This window comes from Neophocaena asiaeorientalis, unplaced genomic scaffold (genome assembly GCF_003031525.2).
Source record: "Neophocaena asiaeorientalis asiaeorientalis breed wild unplaced genomic scaffold, Neophocaena_asiaeorientalis_V1.1 scaffold253, whole genome shotgun sequence".
NCBI classification, from domain to species: domain Eukaryota; kingdom Metazoa; phylum Chordata; class Mammalia; order Artiodactyla; family Phocoenidae; genus Neophocaena; species Neophocaena asiaeorientalis.
In genome coordinates, this window is record NW_020174553.1 from 168,042 (window position 1) to 184,850 (window position 16,809).

At 38.4% G+C, this 16,809-nt stretch overlaps 1 pseudogene; it reads left to right on the forward strand.

The window, feature by feature from the left end:
* The first annotated feature begins 1,712 nt into the window (after positions 1–1,712).
* LOC112407953 (serine/arginine repetitive matrix protein 1 pseudogene) overlaps positions 1,713–16,809 on the forward strand; it is a 28,730-nt pseudogene continuing 13,633 nt past the window's right edge.

A 16,809-nucleotide genomic window follows, 5' to 3' on the forward strand; every position in this document is an offset into this window, starting at 1 on the left:
AGCTAGAACCATGGAAGAGAGGAGACCCAGTGGGAGCTGTAGTCATAGAGGAAAGTGGATATTTTAAGAGGTTGGCTTCTAGAGCAGAGAACAACAGGGCAGAGTACCACAACCTCTCTCCCCTCTGGCCTTCTGACTTGCTTATCATTTCCCTTGGCCTGAATGAAGCTGGCCAGCAAAAGGGCCCAGGAGATGCCATCTGAAATTAGTCTCTCAAGCCACAGAGCAGGCGACGAAGGGGAGATGGGTGAGATGGGGTGGGGTGTGATGGGGGAGGCAAGAGGAGAAGCGACAGCATGACCACTGAGAGAGCCACCCGGACATGAGAGGTAGCCCAGGTGGACAATTATCTGTCTTTTTATCATCAGAATTTATGAGTTTGTTTTCTCATATAATTTTGATAGGACCAATGAAATGTTAATTTGCGTATAATTGTGATGTATCGAAATTCTTATTTCTGACCATTTCAGAAAGGTTCTTATTCTGAGAGCAGCAGCTGGGCTCTTTTAAAGTTCCAGGGTTCCACTGAATTCAAAACAGACTGATTTTCTTGGATATCTGTTGCTCTTTGAGGTGCTTCAGTCAGAAGGTCAAAAAGTAAAGACTGGGGCTTCCCTGGTGGCGCAGTGGTTGAGAGTCCGCCTGCCGATGCAGGGGACGCGGGTTCGTGCCCCGGTCTGGGAGAATCCCGCATGCCGCGGAGCGGCTGGGCCCGTGAGCCATGGCTGCTGAGCCTGCGCGTCCGGAGCCTGTGCTCCGCGATGGGAGAGGCCACAACAGGGAGAGGCCCGCATACCGCAAAAAAAAAAAAAAAGTAAAGACTTCACATTGTCCATGCGGTATGCAAAAACATAAACTCCTGCACACGGAGATGTATGTATTAATAGAATATTTAGAACAAAATAATGTGTCTTGCCCATTTTTGAGATTTATTATTATTCAGGAAGTGTAAAGCCATCCTTGTTGAAAAGTTGGTCAAGAGAAAACCAATTGGCCTTTCACGCATGGATAACACGTACCTGCTTGCTTTCTATGGAATGTTTAAAGGTCAGTGGCAACTTTACCATATCAGTAGCATTCACAGAACTTCACATGAGTTCTATATCCATTTCTGAATTTCAGACTTTAAAGGAATGTAGAAAAGAGTTACACAAAGTTCATCCTCAACTTTTTCCTCTAAACTCATAAATCAGAAATAAAAAGATGACCAAAATGAAGAACAAAAACATTAATTTTTTGAATTTTCACATACAAATAAAATAATGATTTAGAAGTAATTTGAGGACTTCCCTGGTGGTGCAGTGGTTAAGAATCTGCCTACCAATGCAGGGGACGCAGGTTCAAGCCCTGGTCTGCGAAGATCCCACATGCCACGGAGCAACTAAGCCCGTGCACCACAACTACTGAGCCCGCGCGCCACAACTACTGAAGCCTGTGCACCTAGAGCCTGTGCTCCACAACAAGAGAAGCCACCGCAATGAGAAGCCCGTGCACCACAGCAAAGAGTAGCCCCCACTCGCCGCAACTAGAGAAAGCCCGCACAGAGCAACAGAGACCCAACACAGCCAAAAATAAATAAATTAAGAAAAGAAAAAGTAATTTGAGACTAAGTACCAGAGAAATATGAGCGTTGACATTTGCAGTGTTACATAAAATACAGGCTGTGGTTCTTATCTGCAAGTAACAGAGACTGACGCATAAGAGAAGTTTGAATGGAGATTCGGAAACTCACAGAATTTCTGATTATACTGGAGAAACAGTCTTGGGAAACAGGCAGGAATGAAGAAGAGCAGGCCACCAGGGCCAGTCTTATGACACAGGACCCTGCTGCTGGTACTTCTGAACACTGGACACCAGAGCTTACAAGACCTCCCATGACACTGGTAACAGCGATGGCCCCAGCGCCACTGTTGCCATTCAAGGATGGAATCTCTCCTGTATCACTAGTGGCTGAATCACTGTTCCAGTCTATGTTACAAGCCTATATGCTATCTGGAAGGGGTTTAAGGTTAAGAGGATCTGACTTTTTTTGCTTCTGTGGGGAAAGATAGATACAGTCTACTTCTGTTAAGATTCGTACGTTTGAGAATTCCACAGGCAAGCCAGAATATTTAGATGCTGGGTGACCAAACCAGGACAAAAACCCAAACAATCCTTAGTCATGGTTAACATAGATACAAAGAGTCTAGTATTATCTCTATTACAAACAGAGTAAGTTTGAGGGGGGTTCAAGATGCAGCACAAAAGATTTAGACCAGATCAAAAGAAAAGTTTCCTGATTAGGAAATGTTAAACATGACTTACCAAGGTGATTATGGTGTCTCCTTTCTGGATATCTTTTAAAATAAGATTCTCATTTGATTGGAGAGATGTAAATGTTTGTTCTATATTATCTCTTTGAATTTGCAATATTTGATTTAATTCATCCTTATTTTGAAAGTTGTATTATTAAATGAGGGGAGAGATCGTTAGAATAAGCACAAAGAAGACAAAAAATGAGACTTGATAAATGGAAAAGGGCAGAGTCAGAGCAGGATCTAATGAGTTGTTTAAGATCTCTTTTTGTCCTTCTTAGCAGAAATATCCCGAAGATTCATGTGAGGTAGAGTAATACTGTAAATCCTCTAGAAGTTTTAAAAATGTAAATGTATTTCTCTAAAAATAGACAACCCAAAGATGCCATTAAATCTTAACAATCTAGTTTGAATTTACTCTGAAATTAGTTTCAAGGTGACCTATCTCCTAGATTCTTAACAGAAATTGAGAATGACAGTCAGGGCTCTGTTGAGGAATTTTACTGAACGTTTCTAAAAGAGATGACATTTTAGACGAATTCTACAGGTGCTTATTAAATCACTTTTACATTGAAAGCACCAGAGTCACGTGTAAAAGATGAAGATGACACCATTTCTGTTTTGAAGAGGCTTTTATTCCAGTGGAGTCAGTGAGGTTAGACTGATGCAAAGCAGAAAGGCAAGGTACCAGATAGAGAAGTTCCAAACTACAGAAGGCTAGAGAAAGGAGGTGTGCATTCTTCTATGGGAGATAAGATGAGGCTGCTTTCGAACGAGGCTTCGGGAGAGAAAAATAATTATAATTGGAAGAAAGTGAGGAGACATGCCATATAAGGATGGGAGCAAATTTTCAAGATGAGATGAGTATGTTTGGCCTCTTCAGGAAACAGCAGGTAAAGCTGCAGCGGAAGAGTATAGGGTTTGCAGAGGAACGGAGTTGAAGGGCTAAAAAGATGGGCCGACATCATATATTACGGTAAAGAATCTGGCTTTTGTCTTACACTGTCCGGAACTCCCCTGTGCCTCTCCCACAAGTATTCTCTGTCAGCAGAATCTCCGTTTTTTCTCATTATTGGGCACCCCAGGGGTTGAATGTCTAAGCCAATCACAGTAATTCCTTCCCGCTTTGCCGTGATTGGATTAGGTGTGGAAATGAGATAAAACCTCGGTCAGTGAGATGTAATGGGATGTATATTGGGGGCCTCTGGTAAAGGAACCCAAGACTGTAAGTTGATCCTTCCAGCCTCTGGATGTTGTCTGGGGTTGTGTTGCTTGGGAAAGTAGCAATTAATGTGGGTCCATGTAGAGTTCTCTCTACACTGAGATACTGAAGTAGCCATTGGAGCCACCTCCTTGGGCATTTATTGTTATGAGAGATGAGGAATTCTTGGGGCAGCATTTTTTTCTCTTGATATTTCATCATTTGTAGTGAAAGCATCTATAGTGATATATCTCTCTTGCTATGACCCAATACTGCATTCTCTTTGGGACATTTGGAATGAAAGTAGTGCTTACTTTTTCATCTGTCACTCTACGTAGGAAGCTTTTTCTTGTTTATCAGAATTACTTTTATAATGAAAACCTTTTTTATTTAGGAACAAGTTCGCTCTCTGAAGTTCTGTTAAACATTTATTCAGTTGCTATATCCAAGAGTAGATAGAATAGATGAATATGGAAAAAAGTCCAATGGTTAAAAATGTCAAATATATTCATATGTTAGAGTGTGCTTTTATTGTTTCTTGAATAATATGAATTTTTCAGCAGAAACATGTGAATATTGGCACTTTCTGCCTTACGTGGGAGAATGACAGTCATCTTTATTAGCCTTCTCATTTGAAGAAAACAAACTTTTGGCAAAGTTTTCCTGAAAGAGATTCTTCTCCTCACTCCAGGGAGCCCTTTGAGATCTGTGCTGTGGGTCAGGAAACCGAACCAGGCAACAAAGACTCCTTTGGAACCTAAATTCGATTGTTGAGATTCTGCCAACTCAGGCTTTACTCTTTTTTCTTCACTCCTGATGAGTCTTTCATTCTCCTTTGTTTTGAGCAGGCAGTACTGGAATTTCACGTATTCTGATCTTCCCACTCAGTGCCAGATCTTTTCCTCTGATCAATGTGTTAATTTATAATTAGAATTGCCCTATGTAACTTGAACATGCGTTCATCTGATCAAGTAAAGTCTGGCGGTTGGTTCAAAGGCACCAGCTCCTTCACTTCCACGGTTATTTAAGGCTGGGGGGTGTGGTAAACTTTCTGGGAGTCCAAACTGAGTTGGAACCCAAAACTTCATGCACGTTAATGTATTTATTCAGTCGTTAACTTCATGAGTTTCTGAATGCCTAATTTCCCAACTTACTCAAATAATGAACATTATTTGAAATACCTCATTTAAATTTCTTCATTTAAATATTGATATAAAGACATAGGGGCTGAGTTGTATTTTGAAGCCTTTATTTATGCAAAACTTCCCATAAAAAGAGTTGTTAATTTCCTTTTTTGATAAGACGCTCTTTTTTTCTATTTTAAGCACGATTTACGTCTATTTAGAAATTTGGAAAATAATGAGATAATGCAAAAAAAGAAAGTTGAACCAGATCACATCGGGGAGGGCAATTGCTTTTGATCAATGAGACATTTTATTTATTTTTTCTATGTGTGTTTATAAGTGTGCATAGGATGTCTGTGTGTTACACACATACACACATACACATATATAAATGCATTGTGTATAGATAAATTCATACTGGTATTGATTGTACTCATTGGATTTTTAGGTAACTTTATGTTGATTTAACTTTAAACTTACATGTAATTTGCTAGATTAGTACAAAGAACATCAGTATACTCTTTACTCAGATTCAACAATTGTTTACATTTTCCCCATTTGTGCACAGAGTTTTATCTGTTTTATTTAGCAAATATAACACAGCTTCTGGTGTTTACTAAATATATTGTGTCATTCTAATGATAATGGGGATGATGTTGATAATAATGATTGCTAAATACTTTTTGGACACTTTTACGTGCCAGGCACTGTTCTAAGTGCTTTACATGTATTATCTCACTTAATCTTCAAATATGTCTAGAAAATATGCATTATTATTGCCCTGTGTTTGAGGAACAGAAAGCAGAACACAAAGAAGTGAAGTGACACAGAATTGGCAGATGAAGAAGCAAGGAGTCGGTTAAGGAAAAACCTCAGCCCTCATAACAGAGGTGCCGAAGGTAGACTAAGATTCTCAGTGAGTCTGAAAAGACAGTTCATTACTCACGGCACAGCAAACAGCAGGATCGTTAGCATGATAACTCAATGGCTTGGATGAGAGCTCTACACGCAATAATTTGCAACTTATCTCAGGAACCTGGGGCTAAGGGCTCAGCATCTTTTGTAGTAGGCAATAAACAAGCCCCACCTGAGCAGTCTTATGCTGTGGTCGCCTTGACCTACTTTACTGCCCCTGTGTCTAGATTCCCAAACAGCCTCAGGGCAGAGGTGGTTGGACTTGTAACTGAGCTCACTGAGAAAGGATGTACCAGAAGGTGCTCAACACCCATGGCCAACGACTTTTTCCAGCCGATTTGTATTCAGATGAATTAAGTCCACATAACTGATTATAATATATCTCTCATCTCATTTTATAGGTATTATTCAATCAATTCTATGGTTTGGGCCATAAAGGGTGTTTCTATTTTTTTCTTGACCAAAGAAATAAAGCTATGATATACATCTTTCACACAAATATTTGCTCACTTCTCTAGTTATCTACTTTAAGTAAATTTCTTGTGCTAAAATGATTGCATCAAAGGTAAGTTTTTTCCCCATATTGTCAAATTGTACCCCGACATGTTGCATTAATCAGTTCTTCCAGCAGGATTTCCTACAAATAATAACATTGTTTCTTCCTTTCCAGTATTTGTACCTTGATATATCAGATAACTTATCTTTGTCTTGCTGGGTTGGCTAGAAAAGCCAATGTTATTGGGCGTATTTATCTAAGCCCAGATCCATTTTTAATGAAATTTTATATTCGCAAATGATTTATTACCTGTCCAGACAACATGCCTTGTTAAAAACTAAATTTATTTGCTCACCTGTTTTGTCTCCTTTAAGGATCAGAATGTTGATGAATATATGGAGGGGTTGTTAAAGTCAGTATTTTATAAAATTACAATTAAAAGAATAGCTTCTGTTCTATGCAGCAAGAGCTGGGCTGGTACTGGGCTGTAAACTTATTTAATTTATATTCTATACTTAGGGGTCTGTCTCTAATAAGCAAATGATTAAGTGTTGATTATTATGAAATTTGTAAATGTTTTCTAAATATTTTAAATAACAATTTATATTAAGATTCAGGATTGCTACTTATTGTTTTATTCGCTATGTTACTGGTGGGATTGATTTAGGACAAATGGATGTATGTGTTTAAGTTTTTCCTAAGATTTATAAAGCTTGGAATGGCTATTAGAAAAATTCTACCTAATTTTTTTTATTTTTGAAGCAGAAAGAATGGAATTTATTGAGGAAACATTATAGGCACTTTGCTTTATTTCATCTTTTCTTGATTTAAAAAAATTTTTATTGGAGTATAGTTGATTTACAATGTTGTGTTAGTTCCAGGTGAACAGCAAAGTGACTGAGTTATACATATACATATATCCACTCTTTTAAAAAGAAATTATTTTCCCATATAGGCCATTACACAGTATTGAGTAGAGTTCCCTGTGCTATACAGCAGGTTATTATTAGTAACCTATTAGTTTCACTACCATATATAGTAGTGTGTATAAATCAATCCCAGTCTCCCAATTTATCCCTCCCTCCACCCATCCCCTGGTAACCATAAGTTTGTTTTCTACACCAGTGACTCTACTTCTGTTCTTGTAAATAACTTCATTTGTACCCCTTTTTTTAGATTCCACATATAAGCGATATCATATGATATTTGTCTTTCTGTATCTGACTTACTTCACACAGTATCACAATCTCTAGGTCCATCCAAGTTGTGGCAAATGGCATTATTTTGTTCTTTTTTATGACTGAGTCATATTCCATTGTATACATGTACCACATCTCTTTTATCCATTCTTCTGTTGATGGACATTTAGGTTGCTTCCATGTCCTGGCTATTGTAAATAGTGCAATGAGCACTGGGGTGCACGTATCTTTTCGAATTATACTTTTCTCCGGGTATATGCCCAGGAGTGGGATTCCTGGGTCATATGGTAGAATTACATTGATTTTTAAAAATTAAACTAACTCTACATCTCCTGGATAAATTACACTTGCACATGATAATCTATTCTGTTTCTATATTGTCTAATACATATAGCTGATTCACTTTGCAGTACAGTATGAACTAACACAATATTGTAAAGCAACTCTACTCCAATAAAAAAATAATAGATGTAGGGACTTCCCTGGTGGTCCAGCGTTAAGACTTCATGTTCCCAGTGCAAGGGCCTGCAACACAACTAAAGATCTCGCACGTGGCAACTAAGATCTGGTGCAAATAAATAAATAAACAATTTAAAAAAATAGATGTAAACATCCTTTATAGTATGAATTCTACCTTCTTAAACCATTTGTTTTTCCCTAGAAAGACTGTTATTTCTTTGTATGCGTGTAGCCTTTTTCTAACAAAGATCACAGAAACTTTGTTATTTCAATTCTGATAAAGAATTCATTTCTCATCTACATACATTATACTTCTATGTTGCTTTACATTTTTAAAGACATTTCACATAAATTGCATCACTGACATTTTGACAGCATATATTTTACATCTTTGCATTGAACATTTATTTATATTTATTTATTTTTCTAATTGTTTCTCCATTTTTTCAATTAAAGCTTAAAATCTATCATTTCTTTCTCATTACTCTTCAAGATATACTCAGTAAAAGGTTAATATTTCCTAAATACTTACTTCCTTTTACATGTTTTGGCAGGTAGGTAAGGAGATAAGGTGCATATTAACTAATGTGATGCTTTCTCTTTTAAAATTGTGTCAGTTATATATATTCTAAAATAAGGTTAACCTTTTAAGCATTCCTTGTAGAGTAGACAAATATTCCCACACCTCTTTAGCTCTTTACTGTGACTAGGGAAGAAATCAACTTTGTCCTTTCAAGGACAATATTTTTCCTTAGTATGTAGATGTATTTCCAGTACTAAAATAAAAATTTAAAGGCATATGCAAAGCAATCTGAGTTCACAATCCTGGTAGAGCTTTGTAAATTTCCCACCAATTTTTATAGTTTTCTTTTGTATCTAATTTCATAGCACTTTTATTTTTAGCGTCTCACCTTTATTAAGTTAAAAAAATGTAATTTCACTTTCATATAAACAGCTATATTTGTACTCATATTTCTTTAATTTATAATTAGAATAACATGTAAAACTGGCACAAACTTATCTGGGTAGAAACACAACTGACTCTTGGAAACTGGTGGACGCAGAAGAGACCCAATAGAAAGCAGTTTGGCCGCTTTGAGCACTTAGTGAACTGCAGTCATCATCGGCTATATTTCACTGGGGAAACAGAGTGTCGGCTAATCTGGTGAGTCAGTTTTGTAGAGGTCCGTTAAGAGATCTGCTGACACGGTAGAGCTCTGAGCATCTACTAAGAGTAGGGAAGGGTGATGGAACTAGAAGAACCCTGTGATATGTTTCTACAGAAGCATAGGGGAAATTTCTTTTGTTGATACAGGAATCTTGAATAGATTTAAACCCTTTTAGTTCTGCTTAAATGAATTATGGTACATACACAATATGGACTACTATTTATAAAACAGCACCATGTATCATGAAGCCAACTTAAGTGCATGAGCTCTAGTTTAGTGTGTATGTTTATATGCATCAATCTAACTGCTTGCAAGTGGGATTACAGTGGGTGTGGCAGGAAATGTACTCTTTAATCACTTCGAAGAGTTTGCATTTCTGTTACAATCAATACTGCTTTTACAATGCTAAAGAGAAGAAAATATAAAAAGAGGGTCTCTATGGCTCTTGGAGATTTATCTTCCTTCTTCTGATCTGTTTTAATCTCCTCCCTCCCCTCCATCATTGCCACAACAGATAAAGAATCTCATTGGCACCCTTGATATCATTTAGTTCAGATCATCCAGTGGCGGTTAGGTAAAGAAGAAGCCTAGGGAGCAGAAATCCATGCTACAAATGTCCCCTTTGGTCAAATGGAATGAATAGTATTGTACTTTCCATACACAGTTGTTAGGGTTAAACAAAGCAATATATGTCAGGTGCTCAGAATTCTGTCTCACACATAGTAAGCACTAAATATATGTGCTGCGTTAGCGGTAGTATATTTCTTGTTGTTACCAAGTCTAGCCAACCAACAATGTGCAAATAGAAGTTATGCTTCCAGTGCCATCCATGACATCTGGACCTTGAGAATGAAAAGAGCGTGGGCTTGAGTCAGACAGATCTGGTTGTGAACTCAGGCTTCATCTCTTACAGCTATGTGTCCTCAGACAGTGATTTTATTCTCTTTGCTTAAATGTTTTATTCTGTGAAATGGTTATTATGATAATTACCACTCAGGGTTTCTGACTGTTAAGTGATGTCCAAGGATATAAAACACTTAATTCATGGCTGGGCACCCACGGGTCCTCCATTAAGCTGCCCTCCTTCCTCCTTCTTTCACTACGTCATGCCTCCTGTCTCTCCATCACTTCCTACTTTTCAGCTTATGACTGAACTAGCTTTCTTTTCTCCCTTCTTTCTTTTTGTTCCAGTAGGAGCCTCTATGCTTTCTCTTTGCATTGTATTTGGATGATAAGCCCTTCACAGAGACATGCCAAAGATTGTGACATTTTAATATTATAGTCCTGATGTTTATATTTGCTGTTAAATTTTATTGTATAATTTGGGCTTCTACCTGGAGAGAATAAACATTCCTAGCTATCTCAGTTTGTGCTTTCCTGATTTTCATAAATGCAGAATTGGAGTGCAACTTATTATCCATTTCTACTTTGATGGTCGCGTTCATTTTTTATGATTTTGGAAATCATTTAGGACAGCTACCTCACTTGTTCCTAAATGGGACTTCTTTTGTTGTAATACCACTGACAGCCTTCACATGAGCCACATGCCTTAAGTTTTTTTTACAAGGTACTTTTTACCTTGTAAAAGTGTCTGGAATTTTAGAGAGCATCCAAATAGATGTTTTTCTTGGCATCTTTCCTTTAATAAACAAACTGAAAAGGTCACCTGGAAGAGGAAGTTAGGGAAAGTTAGGTGCAACTGATTGAAACTTGTGTTGGTATGATTTGTCAAGACATTTAAACTGAATATTTCTACATTTTTTTTATTCCCTGGAAACAACCTTCTCTGTGCACATGCCATGTAAGGGCTGGTAATAACTTGTGTACAGAGTACCCTTTATCTTTCACTTTGTATTTTAAGAGACTCCTTTAAGTTTGATATTACATGAAGCGTTGGAGCTCAGCTTTGTCTTGCCTGAAGATTATACAATTTGGGGCCGGGGGGGAGGGCCTCTTTAATAAAAGGAATAAAAAGTTTAAACCACAAAGTGAGATACGAATGTGAACATTTATATAGGATAAGAAAAAAACCCACAAAAATCTTAAAACTTACATAGTCTCTGAATGTTTAAAAATCTAGAAGCGAACTTACTCTAATACATTTATTAATGAACTGCCTCACAAATCCCACCGTACTGTTCCCCATATATATTTAATGCTCTTTCATTATCTTGTTCTCTGACAAATGATTTTGTAATATTCACTATAACAACTACAGAAGGTAACGAAGCTGTTTTTCTACCGTAGCTGGTTAAAGTGTGTTTTTCATAACTGAGAGCTGGGATGCATTCAACATGAGATATTACAAAATAAGCTATACTTACTATTTGTATTGCTGCTCTGATGTATGCTGTGTTATTGAGAATATTCCTGAAGGAATAGAGCTTCCAGTTTGGTTGGTGTCAATGAGAACTCCCCTTACAGTTACATGTCTGATAATTAGAAGAATTTTCCCCATACTTTTCTGGCTCCATACATTTCAAACCTTATTTCTTCTTTCCTACTTACAGATGTCCTGTGCTGGGAATCATAGGGCCTGTTCATATCACGATATGATCTCTGGATATATACATTCATTTCGGTGATGCCTGGTGAATCAACAACAATTGAACTATATGTGGAAAAAACTGTGAGATGTAAACATATTAAACCCAAGTAAGTATATCCCCGCCTCAACTTTCCCTTAGCCAGATTCTAAGAGGCCTGTGGCTCCTCCATTGCCAACTCACTCCAGGGGATTTGTGATGGAGAGGAAGTCGAGAGGAAAGAGACAGCAGCCTAACCAGTCGTATTAAAGTCTCTCACTTTTGAAAGTTTTAGAGAAATGAACACATTGCAAAGGAATCCCCTAGGCCTCCTCTAAGTGAGCTGCCTTGAAGTTAAGCTTCATTAGCTTTACAGCAAATCTGCCTCTGATTACAGGACCTTCTGAGTAAAAGGTTCGTCCTGGAGGGGCCCGCTTTCTCCAGTCTCAGATATGCCACACTTGATTTTGTGTCTGGTTATGTTTTCCTCTTCAGCTTTTTCTCAAACTTTAAGAGCAAATCCAAAGGACTGAGATTGTGACCCAAGAACTGTTGCCTGTTTCTTAGAGCACTGATTCCGTGTGGATTATTCAAAAATGAATGACTCGCAGCCTTATAGACATCGAGGAAGTTGGAGGAAAGCAAAGATGTATACTGATCTAACCAAAGGGAGGCCTAGTCAAACCATTGAAGGCAGAAAGACAGGTGTTGTAAAGCCCAGGAATTCCCAGAAGACGCCCAGTGGTTGTCTAGCAGGAGGTCCATGATGAGTTAAACGCTGTCCAAAACCTTATTCTCAGTCTCCCAGGCCATGGTTTCTGTTAGTCTCACAGAGTTTAACAGACTAAAAGACGTTCACATAGAATAACTAGGTTCTCCAGAGACTTAGATATAATTCTGAATGCCAAAGTATTAATTTAGAGTAAAATAAAACTACGCAGACTGGAATACTTGTGATGGTGTGACGAGGTTTCTCTCCCTACAGGCTTGCTGCAGTGACAAGTCTGATTATAAACACAAGGTTGCTTGCTGAGTGTGGAATGATAACATGGAGCGTGTTTAGTTTGTTTGGCTACTATGCCGAACACCACAGACTCGGTGGCCTGCAAACAACAATTTATTTCTAACAGTTCTGGAGGTTGGGAGGTCCAATACCATGGCGCTGGCAGATTTGGTCTCTGGTGAGGCCCACAGTGAGAGGGCTGGCTTCTCACTGTAACCTAACATGGTGGAAGGGGCAAGGAAGCTTTCTCAGGCTTTTTTGATAAGGGCACTAATTCCATTTATGAGGGCTCTGCCCTCATGACCTGATCACCTCCCTAAGGCCTCATCTCCTGATACCATCAATTTGGGGGTTAGGATTTTAACATATGAATTTTGGGGGGATACAAACATTCAGACCATAACAGAGCATGTGATCTTAGGCAAAGTTTTGCAGTTAATTTAAGTCAAATCACTCTTCCCTGTGTCTGTTGGTAGAGGCTTGCTCTTCTCTTTACATCGTTACATGCACAAGCACATTCAACATGTTTTTTTTTCTGATTGACACATTCTTTGTTCACACATATTAATGCCATGGTTATGGCTGTAGTGAAACACTGTGCCAAACTGGGAGTCATTTTTAATCTTTCAGGTGACATAGCATACGTCCTTTCTATATATCTTTAAATTTTTAAACTTTTGGCAAGGTAACACTCACCTATGGTTGACAAGCCAGAGGACTTAAACAAAAAAAAAAATAGCTCACTGCCCCATCACTACCACTCACAGTTCTTTCCCCTGGAGATTACCTGCATTTCTGCAAATAATGTGAATAAAATGGACTCTCTTGATTGTCAATTTTTAGATATTTTCTATTAGCCTCTTGTTAAGATAGATGAGGACTTAGCCCACTTATAACTGAGCAATCTTCCTTCACTCCAACACAGTTGTATTTTTTTTTTACTAAATTCTTACATTTGTAACATTAATAATATTCTCAGGCCTTACACTTTGTTCTGCCAACTATAACCAGTAATTTTTATTCTCTAGTTTATAAAATATGGATATTTGTACCTCTCAATTCCTTTCAGCACTTCCCTATTGCAGCTTCTATTTGTACTTTAATTTTTACTTTGTTAAGATTGATAACAGTTACCTATGACATATAATACTACATATTATATGGAAGAAAATGTTCATTGAACCCAAGACTGATATTATCTGCATTCTGTTCATAAGTTGGTTGCTGAGCAAAAAATAGACCAAGGAAGAGTTTTGTGACAAATAACCATGGTCTTTCACAGCCTGTACCTTGCTTTGCTTAAGAACTCCAGGCAAGAAGTCTTAGAATATGCAACCCGAAATGTGTTTAAGGATGACTTTGCATGTACACTGTGTCCTAAAGATGTGAATGTAGACACTAAGGCCAGTCATGTCCAGACAAGCAATCCTATGCTCGGTAAACAGCCTGGCATCACTTTCTACGATCCTGTGTAAAATCCCCCCTCACCAAAGGTCCTTGGAGAACCCGTGTATTCATTGACTTCTCGTATGTATACTGTGCCAGCAGTGAAGCTTTGCAAACGGTCAGTTCAGATGCTGCTTGTTTCTTTGATCTTGTAAATTTAGAAAACTAATAACAGCACTTATTATGATTATGTAATTATATTTCACCAAGAAGTGTCTCTCTTCCATTTCTGGTTTAGTGTTTTGTTTTTCAATTGCCCTCTTTTTCCATCACTGTTTGCCTTCACTATATAATCTTTCCTTCCCCTTGCCCTACTTCATATAATGTAGCTGAGTTCCATAAGACAGGATAAATATAAGAATAAAAATTCTCCACTGAGTGAGTCACAGGAACCCCAAATTCAACAATAAAAATGGAATTCATCATCTTTAATTCAGTCTCACTCCTTCTGTGTTCCCCCCCTCTAAGGACACCCAGTCCCATGACCAAAAATCCGGCAGGCATCCCAGTTCCTTCGTCTGATTCTCCATTTACTGTGTGTTGTGAAATCGGATCTGTTCTGCCTCTAAAAGAGCAATTGAATTAGAGAAGTTTTCTCTGTCCTCACAACTGCCATCTTGGTTTGATCTGAACTGAATTCTGAATCCTGTCACTGAGAAAATACTACAACAGCCCCATTCATTGCTCTCCTTGCATCTGGTGTTAACCCATCTTCAAGCTGTTCTCCATTCCCAGTTAGAGAAACCTTTCTTATACTTGGATCTGATTAAATACATTTTCTGCTTACAAAGTTTATTGCTTCCTCACTGCATGCACTTTTTCTTTAAAAGGAATGGGTGGGGCTTCCCTGGTGGCACAGTGGTTGAGAATCTGCCTGCCAATGCAGGGGACACGGGTTCGAGCCCTGGTTTGGGAAGATCCCACATGCCGCGGAGCAACTAGGCCCGTGAGCCACAACTACTGAGCCTGCGCGTCTGGAGCCTGTGCTCCGCAACAAGAGAGGCCGCGATAGTGAGAGGCCCGCGCACCGCGATGAAGAGTGGCCCCCACTTGCCGCAACTAGAGAAAGCCCTCGCACAGAAACGAAGACCCAACACAGCCAAAAATAAATAAATAAACAAACAAACAAATAAATAAATAAATAAAATAAAAAGAGGATACTGTAATCTTATAATAAATGACAGAAATTTGGATTGATAGCATTCATTGAAAACAAAAATAAAAATAAAGTAAAAGGAATGGGTGGATTAGATGATACCTCCAATTGCTTTAGGATTATTAGAGTATTAAAATGACTGCCTTGTATATTCTGAAGCATTATAACAGCTTTTGTAAAGCCCTTTTCAAGTTACTAGACTTTACGTGGTTTGTAGGAATTACACATGGCTAAGAAAGCTGCTTTTCTACATACTTTCATTCTCTAACCGTCTCCGTGTGAGAAAAGCAGCTGCTGCCTGTATTTTTAGGAGTACAAATAATAATCTCTGTGGTTATTCTGGGACATATGGCACTATGATAAGTGTGTTCTAACTATTTTAATTTAGATTCAACAAGTTGGTTTTTTTCCCCGGAAAGCTATTTGAAATCTTATTCTGCAAAGATACTTCCAAATGGGAAGAATTTGACTGTGTTCAAAGATACTTCCAAGTGGGAAATTTGCTTTCCAATTCTTTAATTAACCTCCTTAAACTGTTTGCTGGCATTCTTTCTGCAGAGATTTCCAAATCACTGTAGGCCCTGGACTGTGGCTACGTCACTGGAGAGCTGGGTCCCTCGAAAGAGTAAGTTATAGGGACTAAGCTTCTTCGCATCCAAATCTTCCATAATGACATATCCATCGTTAAGAACAGAAATTTCTCCAGATATTCTGAGCTTTGTTCTGAAGTCTCCCGTATCGATTTCCTTCTCTGCTTGTTTTGTCATGACATGTTTAGTGTGTGAGGGAACTGTGGCTACTGAAATGGTCCACATTTAAAAATTACTCTTAAAATCATATCATCAGACTGCAAGTTGACATAAAGCAGAGCAACGATTTTAACGTCTTTAGGTCCTGCTCCTTCATTTGTTGTTAAGCTGACTCTGACTGTGCCCTGGGACAGTGCATTTCCAGCGGGTTTCCTTGAAGCCCCAGCTCCAGGCAGGTGCAGGAGGAAATTGGGGCTGGATGAGTGGAAAAGTGCTTCCCTCCTCTCCACACTCAATTCAAAGAGCTTCACTTTTATTTATGTATATTGAACTTCTGAGTAAATTTCATCTGAAAATTTAAAAAGTGAGTAGAGCATGTAGCTACAAAATATTTTGAAAACAGCTGCCCTAGAATCTGGGTACGGCTTAGTGGGTAGATGTGATACAAAGCAGAATTCCCTTTTGGTTCTGGCTTGGTCCTGCATGGCCTGCATATCCTACCCATTCCATGCCCAGACTGCTCACTGATCAATGCTTTAGTTATTAAACTATGACTCATCACACGCGGCATCTTCAAGGACAATTCGTGTTGATAACGGATCCAGTGCTTGCCCTCTGTAATAATTGTCCTTTGAAACCTCCCCACCCAGGGCTGAGAAATGCTGGATTCACCTGGAAGAGCATTCTGAAAGACATCTTCGTTTTTTTCTGAAAACTTCCTTAAGTGGTTATAAAATGCATTTTCTTCTCTTTATCTTTAGAATTTAAATAATCACTAAAATTGTTAAATATTTAAAATATGTAAGTGCAGATGAGAAGCCAGTCAAATTCTTGTTTGTTTCTATTTCCTTCCAGCGGTGTTCATATCTCCCTTGTCATATGTGGAGAACATCACTTGGTTTTGGTTTGACCGGAAGTTCTTGCCCATCTTCTGGAGATGACAGCACTCTTTCCTTTGGGGAAATGCTCTTCCCCTACTCCATGGATTCTAGAAAGGAGAGGGTCAACACAACCCTCTGGAACCTGGCCGAGGGTGAGTCACATGACCCAACTGGCTAATCTAGATTTTATGG